At 34.4% G+C, this 19686-nt stretch overlaps 1 protein-coding gene across 1 annotated transcript in view; it reads right to left on the bottom strand.

The window, feature by feature from the left end:
- Nucleotides 1–18999, bottom strand: part of LOC100465545 (bifunctional heparan sulfate N-deacetylase/N-sulfotransferase 4) — a 270808-nt gene extending 251809 nt beyond the window's left edge. Inside the window, exon 1 of the mRNA XM_034671694.1 lies at nucleotides 18610–18999. The gene's annotated coding sequence lies outside the window, so the exon portion shown is untranslated. The remainder of the gene's footprint in view (nucleotides 1–18609) is intronic.
- Nucleotides 19000–19686: the final 687 nt, after the last annotated feature.

The following is a 19686-nucleotide window of genomic DNA, read 5'->3' as shown; positions in this document are numbered from 1 at the left end:
TTTTTTTTTTTTTTTTTTTTTTTTTTTTTTTTAGGATTTTATTACTTTATTTGAGAGAGAGAGAATGAGTATGAGCAGGGGTTGGGTGGGGGCTGCGGGGAGAGGAAGAGGCAGACTTCCTGCTGAGCAGAGAGCGGACAACAGGCTGGATCCCAGGACACTAGGATCATGACCTGAGCCAAAGGCAGACAGACGCTTAACTAACTGAGCCACCCAGGCATGCCCCCACCCCCTGGCCATCCAACTCTTAAAACCTGATCATTGCTATCAATGTTGGGTTTTTCAAGACTGAACTCGTCATTCAGGGACCCTCACAACTTCTCTCATTATGCCATTTATTCCTGGCCATTTCAGTCACCATAAGACAGGACTCAAAGGATTTCCTTATCCATCTAGAAAATACTTCTGTGATCCCATTCACCATCTTCTTGATCTCTTGAAACCTTTCATTGTGCTAATCAGAATACATGGTCAATTATTAGCAAAATTCTTTCCCTATATAGTGAAACTCTTCTCTAAAGTTNAAAATACTTCTGTGATCCCATTCACCATCTTCTTGATCTCTTGAAACCTTTCATTGTGCTAATCAGAATACATGGTCAATTATTAGCAAAATTCTTTTCCTATATAGTGAAACTCTTCTCTAAAAGTGTTATTCATTTTCTAGCTCTAACTGAAACCTGGCTCTCCCCTGAGGACCTCGGAGCCCTCTGGTGATAGTTATATTTTCACATCCAGTTCTCCTACTATTAGGTCAGGAGGTTGGTTAGATGCCCTCTTTGTTCCTTTTGTTACTTATCGTCACTTATAGATTATTCTCTTTTCCTACTCCCTTAAAAACGTCTAACTTTTCATCTTATTGGACTATATCACCCTACTCTTCTTATAGCAGTTATTTACTAATGTCTGGGTTAGATTCCTTTAATCCTGGAAAAATCTTAGTTTTTGGATAACTCTCATTTTTTCAAACTACTAGATATTCATATAGATAATTCCTCCAACACTATACTCTTAGTTTTTAAGTCCCTTCTCTAATTCTCTTTCTTTTCTCCCTACCATTGCCACCCAGTCTCAGAGTCATATGCTAGATCTTTTCATTAAAACAAATAACTGCATAACTGTAACACATTCATAACATTGATTTTATATTTCTGCTAGCCAATCTCAATCCCCTATGTTTTTAGCTCACTTCACTTATCATCCCATCTTCAACAATATTTCAAACCCCTATCATCTTTAAGCCATGATCCTTTCACTTTTTACTCTTTCTCTCTCTTGGCCTTACACTCCTTCTCACCCAGTTTAAATTCCCTAACCAATCATTATATTCATTTCATTTCTTATACTCTCAAACCTTCTTATCGTTTCTTATTTTATGATGCATATTTGCCTAAAAAACACTAGCTAAATCCCACAAGACACCAAATCTGTGTCTGCAACTCTGAAGATGAATAGAACATCACCAAACTAACCATTCACCTCTTAAACTCATGATGATAGGCTTCATGTGGGTCTTTAATTCTGCTGGCAATCATGCAGTATTTTCTTAGTTCCTTAACTATCTCTTCTCCTAGATGACTATTATGCACCCCATTCCTCTCATTTTAAACTTCCAACATTTCTTTTCTTTTCCTCACTCTCAGCTGATGATCATTCTTTTCTATTTCACAGGGAACACAATAGTAAGCCTAAAAGAATTTCTGTAAGTTCTTACTACCACACTTACCCATTTGAGTAGATATTCTCCACTGGATGAATTATCCATTCTGGCTAATCATTAGTTTGTAATGTATGTATGTGCACACCTTTGAGTTGTGCACTATTTCCAGGCTTTATCACCTCCTCCTTAAAGACAGTGCTTCAATAATATTTTTCTCTATTTCATGTGGTCACAATGTTTTTCTTGTCTATGGAATATTTATGCCAGTATATAAACATTCTCTCGTGATTTACTTACTCTACAAGCTATTACTCCATTTCTTTCCTCTTGAAAGTTAAACTCCATAAAATGACATGTTCTTTTTTTCCCACCTGGAGTCTGTTCCAATCAGGCTTACCCTCACCATTTCATCAAAACCGCACAATAAATTCCATGCTGAGAGATTCAATTTTCAATTCTCACTCTACATCTTACTTTACCTATTAGCAGTATTTTGCCTCACTAATTATCCCCTTATTCACACAGAAACTATCTTTACCCAACTTCCAGGAAATCATGGATTTTTGTTTTTCTATGACTTCTTAGTCACATTTGCAGGTTCCTTCCCATCTCCCTATCCTCTAATTGTGGAGTTCCCCAGGGCTTAGTCCTTGGAACTCTTTTCATTTCGATTTACATTGACTTCTTGGTGACCTCACACTGTCTCATGGTTTTAAATACTATCTATAAGCTGACTCCAAAATTTACATCTCCAGTTAAATCTTTTACTTGTTTCTATTTGTATATTCAACCACCTATTTTGTATTCCAACTTGGAAATCTAATGGACGTTTCAAATTTAATCTGATTGCCTGAGATTTTCTTTAACCCCGAACTGATTCCTCTCACAATTTCCCCAAATCAATAAATGATAGCTCTATTTTATCTGCTTAGGGACACAGACACACACACTCTCTCTCTCTCTCTCTTTGGGGTTAGTCATTGACCCCTCTCTTTCTTTCCCACCAGACCCACTAGACATTCAATCTGTTGGCTTTACCTGTAAAATACATACAGAATCTGAACACATGTTAAGATCTTCTCAGCTATTACCATAGCCCAAAATAGCATTATATCTCCAATGGATTCCTAAAATATCTTCCTAATTGATTTCTGCTTCTGCCATTTACCCACATCATTATTTTCAATACATTGGCCGGAGGAATCATTTTGCAACGCACATCAGGCTAGGTCTCTCCTACGATTAATTCCGCACCTCCATAGTGGTTCCCTCATTTCACTAACAGTAAGAGCCAAATTTATAGAATGTTTTACACAACTCTACCTAATCTTAAACTTACCTTTCACTTAATTCTCTCCATCCCCACTGGCCCTCTCAATGTTCTCTGAACATGCTGTGTTCTTCAGATAGCAATCTTGGGACTTTTGCACTTGCTGTCTCCTCTGCTTTAAATACTTGTCCCCCAGATATAAACATAGCATATACTATCATCTCTTTAAGTCCTACTTAAATGTAATGTTTTCAGTGTACCTGCTTCTGAGCTCCCAGTGCAAGACTGCAAGCTGTCTCCCAGCATTTCCTAACCCCTCCTTGTTTTTTTTATTCCCTGTGTGTGTGTTTAACAATCTATTATACTACTAATAATATTAGTATATAATATTACTTTTTTTCTTGTCTATCACTTTCATTAGAATTTAGCATTTGAATCAGAGATTTTGTTCCGTTTTGTCCCTTTCTACTCAGGGTTTGTATCCCATTTTTAAAAGAGACTGTCAGGAAACAATTGAGAAGACATGTACCAGAAATAAAAAGGTCTTATTCAAAATGATAATGATTTTAAATTGTCTTAAATATTGGACAACTATTGAAATACTTTAATTTGAAGACTGACATGGTAAATGTGGTCTTTTAGAAAATTTCTGTTTGTTTTGAGGGAGTAAGAGGATAGATTGGAGCCATGAGACAGATGATCAGTTAAGAATTTATTACAATGGGGGCCCCTGGGTGGCCGAGTTGGTAAGTATCTGACTCTTGATTTGAGCTCAGGTCATGATCTCAGGGTCATGAGATCGAGCCACTAGCTGGTCTCCATGCTCAGTGAGGAGTCTGCTTGAGATTCCTTCTCTCTCTACCCCTCTCTTCCGCTCATACTTCCTCTGTCTCTCTCAAATAAATGAATAAATCTTATAAAAAAAGAATTTATTACAGTGGTTCAGATAAAGACTTAAGAAAATACAAATAGAGATTAAAAATAGGAAGCATAGTTTATATGGAGAGCAAGACTCAGAATAGCCAACACAATACTGAAGGAGAACAAAAGAGGACTGACACTAACAAACTTCAAATTTTACTATTAAGCTACAGAAATCAACACAGTGTGGTACTGGCAAAAGAATATACAAATAGATCAGTGTAACAGAATAGAGAGCCCAGAAATAAACCCCAAAAAGATCTTTGACAACTGATCTTTGACAAAGGAGCAAAGACAATTTAATAGAGAAAGGGTAGTTTCTCAAAAAATGGTACTAAAACAACTGTACATTCATATACAGAAAAAAAAAGGAATCTATACACAGACCTCATACCCTTCTCAAAAATTAACTAAAAATGAATTATAAATGTAAAACAAACAAACAGAAAAACTATAAAATTCCTAGAAGATAACATGAGAAAATCTAGATGATCTTGGATTTGGTGATGACTTTTTTATATACAACAAAGGCACAATCCATGTAAGAAAGAATTCATAAATTGAACTTCAGTAAAATAAAAATTTAAAAACTTCTCTGTGAAAGACACTGTTAAGAGAATAAAAAAGAAAGGTTACAAACTGGAAGAAAATATTTGCAACAGGAATATCTGATAAAGGACTGTTATCCAAAATATATAAAGAACTCTTGAAAGTCAACAATAAGAAAATGAATAACCTGATTAAAAATTGAGCCTAAGGGGGCGCCTGGGTGGCACAGCGGTTAAGCGTGTCTGCCTTTGGCTCAGGGCGTGATCCCGGCGTTCTGGGATCGAGCCCCACATCAGGCTCCTCTGCAACGAGCCTGCTTCTTCCTCTCCCACTCCCCCTGCTTGTGTTCCCTCTCTCACTGGCTGTCTCTATCTCTGTCAAATAAATAAATAAAATCTTTAAAAAAAAAATTGAGCCTAAGACCTGAAGAGATACCTCATGCAAGAAGATACACAAATGACAAATAAGCAGTGAAAAGATACTCTTCATCATATGTTATTAGGGAATTATAATATGGCAATTACTAGCTATTAGAATAGCTAAAATCCAAAACAATGAAAATACCAAATGCTGAGGAGGATGTGGAGAAAAAGGAACTCTTACTCATTGCTGGCGGTAATATAAAATGGCATAGCTACTTTGTAAGACACTTTGACAGTTTCTTATAAAGCTAAACATAGTCATATACAATCCAGCAATTGAGCTCCTTATTATTTGGCCAGGACAGTTGGAACCTTATGTCCACACAAATATCTACACTGGGCTGTTTATAGCAGCTTTCTTCATAATTGACAAAACTTGGTAGCAACCAAGATGTCCTTCAGTAGGTAAATGGATAAATAAACTGGTACATCTGTAAAATAGAATATTATTTATAGCTAAAAAGATAAGAGCTATCAAGCTACAAAAATATATGAAGGAATCAAACCAAATGAAAGAAGCCAATCTGAAAAGACTGCATGCTGTATAATTCCAATTACATAACATCTGTAAAGGCAAAACTACAGAGTCAGTAAAAAGACCAGTAGCTGCCAGGGGGCAGCTGTCAGGGTTTGGGAGGTGGGAGGGAGGGATGAATAGGTGGAGCACAGAGGATCTTGAAGGCAGTAAAGTATTCTTTCTGATACTGTTAACAGTGAATACATTCATTATACAGTTGTCAAACTCCAGAAAATATAAACACCAAGAGTAAACCCTAATGTAAACTATGGACTTTAGGTGATAACGATAATGTAGTTTCATCAGTTGTAAAGAATATTGGTGGTGGGGGAGGCTAGCATGTCTATATGTGTGTGGGGTGGTACCTAAAACTGCTCTAAAATATAAAATTTTTTTAAAGCAAAAGCAGTTTCACAATGTTTATATATAACTTTCTAGCTCTTATAATTTTGTGCCCCCGGTGGGCAGCAAGGTTGGAATCATTTAAGAAGCACAAAACAAGAGCCACAATAATTTATTTAAAAGGAATTCTGTTATTTACCCACATTTTCTAAACAACATTAAAGAATTCCAATTCATAAAACAAAATGGCACTTCTAAAACATTGGTTTCTCTACTCTCCATTTCCTCTGTACCCCAAAGCTACTCTGGAAATTCTCACATGACAAACTTTTATGTCTGCCACCTGCTTCACTCTTTTTTTCCCCCTCCCTCTCCTCTTATCCCTTCTCTCTAAGACCTTATTATATTATCAATTAACCTCACACTCAAAAAGCAAGATATCTTTCTCTTTAGCAGGGGGAAAGGGAAATAGTTTTATACTATTTGTTAGAGGGACAAGGTTGTGAATACTCTCATATGAATTATTTTTATCCTGTCACATAAGAAATAGAAGTGTCAGGGAACCTGGGTGGCGCAGTCGTTAAGTGCCTGACTTTGGCTCAGGGCGTGATCCCAGCGTTCTGGGATCGAGTCCCATATCAGGCTCCTCTGCTAGGAGTCTGCTTCTTCCTCTCCCACTCCCCCTGCTTGTGTTACCTCTCTCACTGGCTGTCTCTGTCAAATAAATAAATAAAATCTTTAAAAAAAGAAAAGAAATAGAAGTGTCATGACTTGGTAATTGGATGGACCTAGAGGGGTAAAAATTGCCCAAAGGGTTCAGGTTTTCAGTCATTCACTCAATACTTCTGAATGCTTACCAAGTGTCAGAGGTACTATCCACCTGACAAACTCTACCTCTGCTCTTCAAAAGCAATGAGCATCTATTCTGTGACACATTTCAATACAAAGTCAATTACAATAGAGCAGGATAAGTACAATACTAGGGAAAGTACAAGTTATATGGTAGCAAAGGTGTGGGAAGAGAAAATGAGTAGAATGTAATATATTATTTTTGAAATGTCCATGAGATATTCAAAAGGAATGTCTCCTACTCTGCCAAATATATCAGAATGGAATTTAAGGTCTGTGCTGGAATTATAAATTAAGGAGTAAGAAAAGCTATAATATCAAGTGAGAAAGCTAAGAAACAATGTGTACAGTAAAATGATAGAGGTATACCATTAAAACCTTTAAACTGAATAAAGTCTGGTTAGTGGAATAGAACCATGGAAGCTCCAAGCAAAGGTACACAAATACTTCTGAACAAGAACTGAATGCTATTTTAAGCCAAGAAATACAACTGAAAATTGATCTTGGTTTTGGTGACCTTAGCAAATGCCCATTGGTATAATGAAGTCAAGTAAAAGATTAGAGTGAGTTGAGAAGGTAGTAGGTAGAGAACAATTTCAGAATACCTGCAAGTAAAAAGGGGAAAAAAAAGTGAAAGAGTTCATAGGAACACAAACTTGCCCTCATGAGGACTACCTGCTTCTTAGCCAAGAAAGAACTGTAAGGATACACTATGAGATTTCCGAGAAAGGAAAGAGTCCTGTGGACTGAAGCCATTAGGAGAGGATGTAGAGAGGGAAGCCAATTGTTCTAATCACTGATGGATGAAAGATGCGGATTTTGAGGAGGAAAGAAAGATTTGAAAGAGGAGAGAAAACTAAGATCCAGGATCAGGCAGGGGAGTGACGACCAATTGTGCCCTTAGAATCCCAATGCAGTGTTCATTTTCTGTGCTTTTCGCTGTACATTTTAGTTAAGTCAACTTGTAGCCAACAGCAATAAAATGATTGCTATCAACTGGTAATTGCTTTGGTTTAGTTCAATAATCCGTTTTTAAAAAACATTATTATATTTAGTATGGCTCTGCATCCTTGTTAATTGTCTCAGCAGACAATCATGGAAACAGTTATCCATGAAACATAAAATGCTCACTTAGCCCTCATATTCTTGCAGGCAAGGAAACTATAAGATACAGAGATGAATGAATGAAACTACAATGTGGAAAAGTACTTCTTGAACTATTACTGAGTAACAGGAAAGAAAAATAATTTGCCTAATATTTAACATTGAAGTTTAACTTCAAGAAATCAGAAAGGAATTTATTAAACTATAAATTACAAAAATTATATTAATCATCTCTGTGAATAGAATGTTCCTAATAGTAGTACACTTATATTCACAAGTTACATTAATGTCTAGCGTCTCTTAGAAGATATACTTTACATGTTTTAATTATTCTCTTATTGGATTTAGGTAAACTATCACTTGGTTACTATCATAGAATTTGCATCAGAAAGAACAAAAGATTACGATCCCTTAAAATTCATTTACCTCAACAATTATTTGTCTATCACCAACTTTCTTACCTAGAAACCCTTACTGCAGTCAAGTTAACACATAAACGCCTGGAGAAAATTTAGATTGGTTTGGGGCAGTATAACTGATGTCTATTATCTATCTAGTTTGTAGGAAGTTCTAGTGAGGATTGTTTTTTCCATTATATTATCTCACTATCAGGACATTACTGTGTAAAACATATACTGCTGACTTTGAGCTTCTTGTTATAATAATAAACCCTTTACAAATGGGCCCTCTTTATCTTATGTACAGATATATTGTAACAGATATGTATAAACAGATATAATTACCAATTATCAAATTATTATTCAAAGAACTCAAAGAATGAATAAATGGAAAATTTAATGCATAGAAGGCAAAACTTGTACAATGTCACATGGCTAATGTGAACCCGCATTTTCTGATTGATTCTAGGTGTCCTCCATTGCCACTGTTCTGTACTGGTACCCTAAATATCAAGAAGTAGAATTTCATTGCCATGCACAAGACTTATAAAGAACTCCACTGAAATGGAAATACTGATCATTTTCTTTTAGTGATTTATCTCATAACAGTAGGTTTTATAAATATTTTAGTTACTATTTCCATCTTTTACTTATTTTTCTTATTTCAGAGCATTCATGATTTTACACAGCACAAAACAGATAATTCTTACCAAAAGGAGACATGCTCCATTCAATTTCACTGATAATCTATGCTTGTTGTTTTTTATCTAATTGCTTCATATTTTATGTTATTTTAACTTTTAGATACTGCAGAATAAAACACCAGCTTGGCCATCAAACAGAAATAAAATGGGAGGTTACATGTAAATATGTCCCATATAGAATTTCCTCCTCCCACTCAAAACTAATCCAGGATACACAGTTCTGAAAGTTTGGAAAAAAGCACAATAAAAATTTATGGGGAGAGACTTGGAGTGATTTCAAGCATTCTGCTACTTGTCAGAGGCAATGTGTCTTGAGATGCTCCTATTTTAATACTTGATGACTGGAATCTAGAATTATTACAAACGCTACTTATGAATGCTTTAAAATGATGCTAAACACTGTACCAAAATAATTCACTTAGCAAGCCTATTTGATAGAAAATACTGCGAGAATTTGAAATGTAAAACATTTTTTGATCTTCAAAATATCTTTGGGAAAAAAGACTAGGAGGAGTTGTCTGGTTTTACATATGGAAACTTTAAGGTCAATTTAAGACACACCAACACATTTGTGGCAAAATTTAAAATATAATTTGTATCTTTTCACTCTCAGCCTGAGTCAACATTAGTAATTTGGAGAAGTTAAATCTATTGTCCAGAGGCTCCTGTGGAAATAATTCTTGACATGAGTGGAAATGAGATGGTAGTTAACAAGCTCTCCTGTGGGGTGCCTGGGTGGCTTAGTCGTTAAGTGTCTGCCTTTGGCCCAGGGCATGATCTCAGGGTTCTGGGATCGAGCCCTGCATTGGGTTCCTTGCTCTGCTGGGAGCCTGCTTCTTCTTCTCCCACTCCCCCTGCTTGTGTTCCCTCTCTCTCTGTCAAATAAATAAATAAATAAATAAATAAATAAAATCTTTAAAAAAACCCCACAAAACACACACACACACACACACACACAAAACACAAGCTCTCCTGTGTTTCTCCCTGCGTAAGTACAAGAAGTGTAGAGAAGCCTCTAGAATGAACATTCNAAATAAATAAATAAATAAATAAAATCTTTAAAAAAAACCCACAAAACACACACACACACACACACACACACACACACAAAACACAAGCTCTCCTGTGTTTCTCCCTGCGTAAGTACAAGAAGTGTAGAGAAGCCTCTAGAATGAACATTCTGTCCACCTAAAACTTGTGCAAGGACTTGGTTAGAAAACTGTTTAATAAATTTGAAGTAAACAATTGGGTGTGATTTTGTAGCAGCATAGTTTCTGCATGTTTGCATGGTTTCTACATGTAAAACAAAGCTTTTTTTTTTTTTTTCATTTTCCCTATTCCTTTTTTTTCCCCCAGAGATATCTTAAAGGTCAACAAAATGTTTTACATTTTATAACCCCCAGTATTTTCTACTAAAGAGGAAGCCTCTAAGAGAATTATTTTGGTTCTGTGCCTAGCATTCTTTTAAAACCTTCATAAGTCACTTTATAATAATTCTAGAAAATATGTCAATATAGACACCACATGAAATATTTTTTAATGCTTTACTAGATAAAATTACAAACTAAGTAACATTTGTATTTGTTTTAGTTCTATCCAGTTTCAGTTCGTGAGTCTTTCCTTCTTGTCTTCTTTTAATCCCATGTTTTTCCTTACGCCAGCATGTCAGAAAATCAAGATAAACTATTTAGCACTTCTTTTCTGACAGTATTTTCCTCTGGTTTATGGTCTGTTTTCCTTAAGATATTTGAATGTGAGTTAATTATTGAAACTGTGATGAGTCAGATTAAAATGTTAGTCAATGATCTCTGATCCTTTAAGTTACATTTAATATTATTAATTCATATATAATAAAAATACAGGAAAGACAGTGCAAAAAGATGATTTATATCATTACCTACAAGTGAAGGAGATTGGAAATAGTCAATACTCATCACTAGGGGTTGCTTTAAATCAGTACAAAATGTTACCTTGCAGGCCAAAGTCAGAGTACTGATGCATGTAATTAACACTTAATTCCATTAATTTAACACCTCTCATGTTTCCAACTTTGTACTAGGAACTTCATATTTATTATCACATTTAGCTTTTCCAGCAGTTCTATGAAGTAGGTATTATTATCTCCATTCACAGATCATGAATCTGAGGCACAGAAGAGTTAATAAGATTTTTCAAGGTTATATTATACATAAGGGCAAAGCTAGAGTTAGAATCCAACTTTGGTGGAATCCAACATTACTTCCTGCCTTCTATTATGTCATGATGCTAACTCATCTTTAAATCAATTTGTGTTTGTTTACATGACTGCAATTCTTCTCTAATAGGGTTTAAACTTCACAACTCAGCCAAACAATCTCTATATTTTTTATCATTTAAAAGTTCATAAAAGCTAGAAGTATCTTTCTTATTCATGCATCTAATCTGTAGAAAATTTTTTTCTTGGACTGGCTCAAAAGAGTAGCAAAACCGATATCTTTAAATTTTTAAAAATCAATCCTTTGCTTAATTATTATTTTATTATTTTCAACAGATTATACACCTTGTAAAATTATCTTTTTGTGAAAAGTTGTTTTTACATTCTAGAGCATGTCCTGAGTAATACATTCCTGCTCTCTAATTTTACACAACTGTTATCTACTTGAAATTTGTTGACCAGTCTTCGAACCAACTGCTAGAGCTTCTTTTTAGGTGGGTAGCATGATCACTGTAAAATCTTTATCCACACTCCTTTATACTTACATGATGAAAAACATAAGAAACCTTGGTAACCATCTTGTACTCAAGACAGAAATATCTTCCAAAAAAGTCTTCTGGATAAGTAGCCCTCCAACCTGTGGTGGTTGCTTTGTCTGAATGGAATCTCGCTGATTTTAGAATGTATTGTTCTTCCTGATTTTGTATAGAAACAGCTTCCCAATATCTATCATATGTTAGTCCACTGGTGTCATATTATATAAAACAAATTTCCCTTTCATAAAAAAATTCTGGAACATATAAAAGTAATTATACTGTTCTTCAACAGTCCCTTATTTTTAATTTAAATCTTATTTTCTCAACTGTTGCTCATACAACACACGCCTCCCATTTTACATTTATCAAATGCTTGCTATTTGCTTGTAGGTCAAGAACTCCCTAAGCAGTCCTGCTCTCAAAATATTTTGGTTAACCAGGGACACTGATACAAATACAGTACTCACACCTTAAGGTAATAGGTACCATAACACAACTGTGAGAGGCCAGCAGGGGCAATGATCTACTGTGGTGGAAGAAGGTCAGAGAAGACTGCTCCTAGCATGAGATGGCAGGAACCTGACATTGGCAAATAAGCCACGTGATGTCAAACCTCTGCCAAGAAAAGTATTGATCATTGTTTCCTTGACTTTGGTACTTTGATTTCATTAGTTCATTTTAAGTTTACATTAACATTGTATCAGCCTTATCATAGTTTTGGTTCTTGTTGAGTTTGAGTACTTTTGTAATTGGTGATTTTTAAAAAAAAATCAATAATTACATTTATCCCTCTATAATAGCAATATAATTCTATTATTCCGCCAACTGAGTGATCTTTGGAATACTGGTTCTTATACCCACTGATTTGTGAGAAAGAGACAGGTGACTAGTTCTTCTGCTGTGTAAGTCTCAATAATAGCATTGACTTTCAAGCAATAAGGAAAAATACAATAATTTGAGATATTTACTCACTACTTTTTAAATACCTTAGAAATGTAAAGAATAGAAGCAAAGTTGAGAATTACATTTTCTGAAACTGATGGTCTTTCTGCTTTACAGAGAAAGCAACATTAAGCAGTCCGCCATATCCTAAACTCTACCAAAGAATTTCACAGAATTGAAGATAATAATCAATCGGTAGAATAAATATTCAGCTTGTCAGCTAGCATATTATAGTACACTGTTGCTCCTCATCACATTTTTCTACAAGATTGAAGCAATATTCTCAGTTTGGCATATAACTTTTAAATAGGTTTTCTTAGTGTCAATTTATCAGAAAGGTATTTACTGACCAGCTCTATGGCTTTCACTAACATCCTTTAACCCACCACCTTGATCTATTCATCTTCATATACTTATAGCCTTATCATAGCATCTTTGTTTACTGCTTGTCCCCCCCCCTCCAAATAGAAGCCTCCTGAGAGTTGTTTTCGTCACATTAATATCTTGAATACTGTGCACATATTTAAAGTGATGGATAACAACATTATCGTTATAATTATAAACATTACTGAACAAAAATGAAAAGCTATTTTCTCTACTTAAAGTGAAAAATATGTCCAGGTGGAAAAAGAGAGTAACTTAAATACTAAATTGAGTTCAAACTCAATTCACAAATTTGAGCATCATTTTTGTGGTTATTAAGAAAATGCCCTATTCCAAGGTAAGCAGCTTTGCAAACTGAGATATCAGGAACCATAATACTTTAGAATTTTTAAATGACTGTCGTGTTTTTGCTTATTATAGTATGCAAAATCAGTTGGATTGACAGAACTATTAGAGAAAGACGAATTGGGAAACAAAATTTAAATTTTAATTCTCATTATTCATTTGCACGTTAGAGTATTGAATAGAATTAGGACTTTTATATGTGTTCACAAGAGCATATGCATCTCTGCATCTGTTTCCTGTCCTTGTATTAATCCTTAGTGCAGCTATATTTATTTCTGAGGTTTAAGTAATTTTTACATAGGTGTGAAAGACTATTCAGTACCTCAACAACTCTTTTGAGATGTCTGATGAAATATGACAAATTCTGTGGATCAGCAGTCTACAATTGAATTTCTGATTCAGGAATGGAGTCAAGCCAAAGCATGTTAATGTGCAAAATAGCTTTCCCTTCTCTCTCCTTCTTCCATTAGTATAGCAGTCAGCCTTTGGGCTGCATATGAATGCTACTATGTTTAAACTACTAAATACAAAATGATTTATGGGGATTTAAAGTAACTGTCCAAGCATTATTTACATTTATTATTATTTTATTTTTGCCACTAAGCTGCATTTGCTGCCTGAAAAAGATTCCACTGGCAATGAAAGGGAAGTATATAGAAAGGAAGAAAAGGGACTTAAATAATTTAGTAAATTAAATGAAAATTCATAGGTGGGAGAACAGCCAATATTTTAAGGTTGACATCACTACTTCTTTGACATGAATTTCCCATTCCATCTTACCATTCTTTTATTGTTCAGCATAGTTTACCCACTTTCTGTGTGCATTTTTCCCACCCACTCCCATGCTTAAACTGGGCCATTAGATAAATAATCACTACTATGCTAAACATGAGTGGATTGTTCCTGGACTTTGCAAGAGAACACTGAAGCTGATGTGGCCAAAATGAACAGAAAATAAAGAGAAGAAAGGAAGGGATGAGGGAAGAAAGGCAGAAAGGGAGAAAGGGAGGTAGGAAAATAGGAAGGAGGGAAATAAATAAGGAAAAAGGGAGGGAGGAGAAAATGAAAAGAAAGAGGAAAGGAGGAAACAGAGAGGAAGGAAAGGGAAAGGAGAAAAAGAAAAGAAAGGAGCAAGTGAAGAGTAATTAAAGAAATATATCTACGTTTACTTTTTGCTTGAACATACTGAACCTGGCCAGCTGACTTTCAACTTCCACAAGGTTATGATTGAAGATAAATTCCATTAAAGGCTTTTAATAAGGAAGTTAAGTATTTTAAATAAAGCACAACACAAGTTCATCTGATGATAGAATGTCTGAAAAGGGGACAGTCTTTTAATTTGGAGGAAAAAAAACGTGTGCTCCTGCGTGTGTGTGTGTGTGTGTGTTAGCTTAGTAAAACCTGCCTCTTTATTGCGCTCTTCAAATATTTAAAACAATAATTTTGAAGAAGTGTAAAAATTGAGACTGGTACAGAAGTCTCAATTCTGCAATTCAATGGAGTTATCATTTTTGTTTTCTAAGATACCCTGAGTACATCATCAAATTAAGTTTTCAAGCATTCAAACATAGTCTTTTTAACCTTTTCTTCTCACATATTTCCTTAGTTCTAATTAATTAATTATGATTATCATTTAGTATTAATGAATCCTTTAAGGTATCTCTTGAAAAAATATTTATGAAGCTGTCTATATATGCAAATTTCTTTAATGAGTCACTTGAAAGGCAATATTTAGTTTTATATTCAAGTTGTTTTGTTATAATTTTTTAATGGCCTAAATTATATGGCTAATCATGAGTATAAACAAATTATAAGAAGGTAAAGGAAATAAATACATCAAGGAAAACATTTACATCAGTTGGAATGGAGCATAAGTTATTATTCACATTTTTTAAAGATTTTATTTTTAAGTAATCTCTACACTCAACCTGGGGCTCAAACTTACAACCCCAAGACCAAGAGTTGCATGCTCTACCAACTGGGCAGTCAGGTGCCCCACTACTCACATTTTTTTTTTTAAATCTATTTGCTTTGAAATGTACAAAGCCATTGATGTGTTTGGATTTCATTATCAGGCTATTTTGGGCTTTGGGAAAATCTGTTATCAATTCAATATTATTCTAAAAGAAACTTTAGATTTGCCAACTCTAGGATGTGATAGCATTCCTTAGAAAACTGAGATAAAAGAAGCTCGGAAATGGGATTGTATTTATAAAAGTTCTGCATTGCAATTGACACCTCTAACTTCTGAGGCTTGCTGAAGTAACTTAAAAAAGAGTGCATTTAACACTCTCTGTAACAGCATAGGTGAAAGTTTCCTGAAGTGTTAAAGAAAATGTTGGCTAAATGTTATTCAATGATGGCTGAAGGCAGTGGCATTATGTCTGACACCTGACCCATTTCTCTCACTTCATAAACTTAAAATAAATCAACAGACAACATGGTTCCCCTTTTTTTCTACTTATTTGGAGTACATAATGGTTGACAGTTAACTTTCTCTTTTGTTCTCTAGCTTCATAAGATATATGCTACAATGGTTTTGTATGTCTCTTCTGTAAATTTTAATAAGCAAGTTACTCTCATAAAACCTTCCCACTTCTTCCTTTGGACGTGTATCCATAGGTGGCATCTCAGATCACTCTGCCAACACCAAGATAATGGTTAGATGATGCATCTCATTTTTATTTCTTTCTCTGCTCTTAGGTATAAACTGTATTTTACAGGAGTTTCTGCTAGGTTTATTTACATTTTTCATTAGAGCAAGCTTTATGAAGAAGAAATCTTCATTACTTTAAAATTTTACTCTAGTCGAAAAGTATATTTGTTCTTGAATGTCCCATGGTTTGTACTAGAGAAAAAAAAGTTACACCTCAGGTTAGACTTTAAACATAATGCATTATCAATGAATTTAGCCCAGAAAGAATTAGCCTTCTGGGTGCACAGCTTCTGCGTCTTGGCTTCCAGCCAGGGCTGATATTTTAGCTTTATTTTATAAGTTTCCCCAGCTGCTTTCCTAATCTGGGGAGGCAGCATCAGCTAGAATCTTCTAGTTTGAACAAAGCATGCTAAATGTTTCTCTGTTCTCCCTGAGTAGTTGTTACTCAGGGAACACAGAAAGTTTGATCTTTGTATTTTATTCTCAATGGCACCTTTCCCACTCAAACAGAATATACAAGGGGATCATATAAACATTAGACCTATTGAAGACAAATATTTCACTGGTTCAGAAGCATTTCTTTAGCATTTTTAGGAAGTAAGGTTAGCATTGAGGCTTGAACTAAGAAACTAACTTTATTTTAAATCCAATTACGGAATGATTTTTGGGTAGGAGAAGAGAACAGGTATAACAGTTTTAATACTCAGACAAAATAAAAAGAGTGTCCTTTTTGAGGTAAGTACATATATAAACATGTATTTTTATTTTGATTATCACATATAGAAATTCCAAATTATGATTTTAAATATTTATGTATAAAATAGTTTCCATTGACTTCATTTTGATAGTTAAGGAAAATCATTTCAAAGGACACATTTCTTTGAGAATAACTTCAGTTGGCAGAAAACAAAATGCAATTTATATATGTTTGCAAGTTTATTGAAAAGAAAACAAATGTCAAAATCCTCATGAAGTTTTTGGTTTTTTAAAAAGTTTTTATTTAAATTCCAGTTGGTTGCCTTTTTTAAAAAATTAAGAATGATGCCTGAGTTTGTAAATTGCATCTATATTTTCTCTCTAAAAGAGGTGATTTTCCTGTTATAGTTATTAAGTCATACACATTATATTTTTTTTCAAAGGATTTTCTAAGTATCAATCTTATTTATGATCAATTGTCATTAAGACACAGTAGAAAAAGACTATTCTATTTAATGTTCAGTTTCTAAAAATCTCTTAGCTTATCATGAGACTTGTATCATAAGTTCTGTGTGATATTAATCATTACAAGGTGAATATTCACAGGATTTATTCTTATAAATGTCACAGCAGATATTAATGGTATTAAATACCCATTTTTCTATTGAGATAAATGGTAAGTAGCAAATATGTTTTTCTTATTAATCACTTATTTTTTAAATGAATTCCAGTTGAAGGTTTAAACTGTGTAGATTTTATATTCTCTACATACATTTGCTTCATGAAAGAAACATGACCAACATAGCACCAACCTGGCCTCTGGAAATAGCTATTTGACATATTTTTAATAGAAGAATTTAAAAATATTATTTTGAGATAAACAAAAACATTTTAAATCTGTGGAGAAAGAAATAATTGCCTCCTAGTTTCGGAGAAATTCAACAAATTACAGTAACTTTTGTCTTCATTAATTTCCTTTTGTGACAAGAAACTCAAAGGATTTGAACCATGAAGTTGGGGAGAAAGTGAATTACTAAAATCATTAAGAAAACACACCAATAACTTTGTATGCAATTTACTTTAAACATTTAGAATCTTGAGTTGATGACAAATATTCTGATAGAACACATCATGAAAGCAAAAGGTGAATTTGAAAAAGACATAATGAAGTATAAACTACTGAAACTTTTTCAGAGTTATATTAGAACGCACAGTATATATAACCTATCATGATAACCTATAACATCACTTGAAAATACCATGATGATAACTCTGAAAAATACAGTAATGTATTAATCAGAACAAATTATAAAGAAAATACAGGTTTAAGGTTTCCTTTTTACTAGGCTTTCTCTAACAGAGATATTGGAAGTGATGAATAAAACCATATTTAAATAGTATTTCTTATTTTCCAACTGAATCTGTAAATGAGGAATTTTGACGTATTTACAGGTATAGCATAAAGCTGTTTTTTTGTGCTCCTGGGAATCTATGTTTATGGCATATGACATATATTATTCCAAGAATTTATTTTTCTTTCCTAATAAGACCTAGTAGAAAAGCATCTATTTCTTTAAAAGCAATTTATGACTGTATCATACAATTTCAAATGTCTGTGACAGCTGTTTTTCTAAAGCAGACCATTAGAACAGAGCATGCCTATAAATCTCAGGTCCCAAAGAGAGGAGTTCCCATCTTGAGCAATTTGAATGTCATGTTATCAGTAACACTTTTCAGGGAAACATTTATAACTACACAGTTTGAATACTGAGTTTGTAAAACGGGCATTTTCAATATGAAAGGCTAAAATTGTTATCAAGTGAGTTGTTTATTATGCAAATGTTCTGACAACAGTTTAAAATGTGTCAGGTTCTATCTCTTTTTTTAGGCAGGACTGTATTTTCCATTTACAGTGCAAATACAACTTCTACAAAGAGTAATGACAGATAAGCACACACATGCTGAAAAGAGAGATTGAATTTGGTCTAAAACTAATATCTGCCTCTACGTAAATCTTTCACAAATAAAACTTTATTGTGTTCAACCTGTTTACATAGTTAAGCAGCATATATTCATTTATTGTACACACTTCAGTTTCAGCAAATTAAGCAATAACTTACCTAGAGAAGCATTTCAATTTTTTTTTTCTTATCCTAACTTGAATTTATCCCGAGTTAGAAAGTGAGATATCCAGTATTCAGATTCACCCGGCTCCAGGTTAATTAGAAGGAGCTTTCAGTTCATACAATCTGCCTCCACAATATTCCGAGAGCGCTTTTTAGCTCCAATCCTAGTATCTGAACTCTTCCAGCAGAGTCTCTTTTTATTTATACACACATTGTCCTTTTCAAAACAAGCAGCCAGCTGGAATGATTCAAACCTCTGTTCAGCACACCGTTAAAATGCAGCTTCCTCCTTGGACACGAGAATTACACCAGGGAGCGGACCGAGTACAGCAAAAAGGCTATAAGAACTATTTAATCACCGGAATACCAGCTGCTCCTGCTCTGCTGTCGCTACTGCTGCTGTGCTGCTTGTTTAGCTGTGGTCGGTCTTTCCCTCCCTCCCTCTTTCTCTCACATCTCCGGAACTATAAAGGCAGCCCTGCCGGATTATGATTGGCAGAAACAGCCAATTCCTTCAGCTAATCATCCTCAAGACTTTCAAGGACCTGGAGCTGTTGTGATGTCATGCAGCCAGTGGGATGTTACACATGAATACATTCCAACAGAAGCTAATTCAGCGATCAGCTGCATTCCTCTCACACCAAGATGATTGATTAGATGCTCCCGAGGATTTGCATAATCTTTCGTTGTACAGTTGCACTACTTCCTATGAAACTCGGGAGTAAAATTCCACTTTGCACCTACGACACTGTACCAAAAGATTCTATTGGGTAAAAATGAAAAGTTCAAGATAGGGTTTTCAGTGGTAAATGTGTGCCAGTCAAACACATGAATTATGAATTCAATAAAAGCCAATGATCTGCAATAGGAAACTTGGAGAAATATTAGTAAGCTACAGACTCCTAAAATTAATAATAATATTTTAGACCATAATAAATGGTAGAAAAAAAGGAGTGGTCGCGCGCGTGCTTGTGTGTGTGTGTGTGTGTGTGTGTGTGTGTGTTATAGATTGTTTCATTAGTTTAGGTAGATTACCGGATTGTTATGGAAAGGTTCTTTTCTATTCCCAGC

This window comes from Ailuropoda melanoleuca, chromosome 11 (assembly GCF_002007445.2).
Source record: "Ailuropoda melanoleuca isolate Jingjing chromosome 11, ASM200744v2, whole genome shotgun sequence".
NCBI lineage: Eukaryota > Metazoa > Chordata > Mammalia > Carnivora > Ursidae > Ailuropoda > Ailuropoda melanoleuca.
This window is presented reverse-complemented; position numbering and strand designations above follow the sequence as displayed.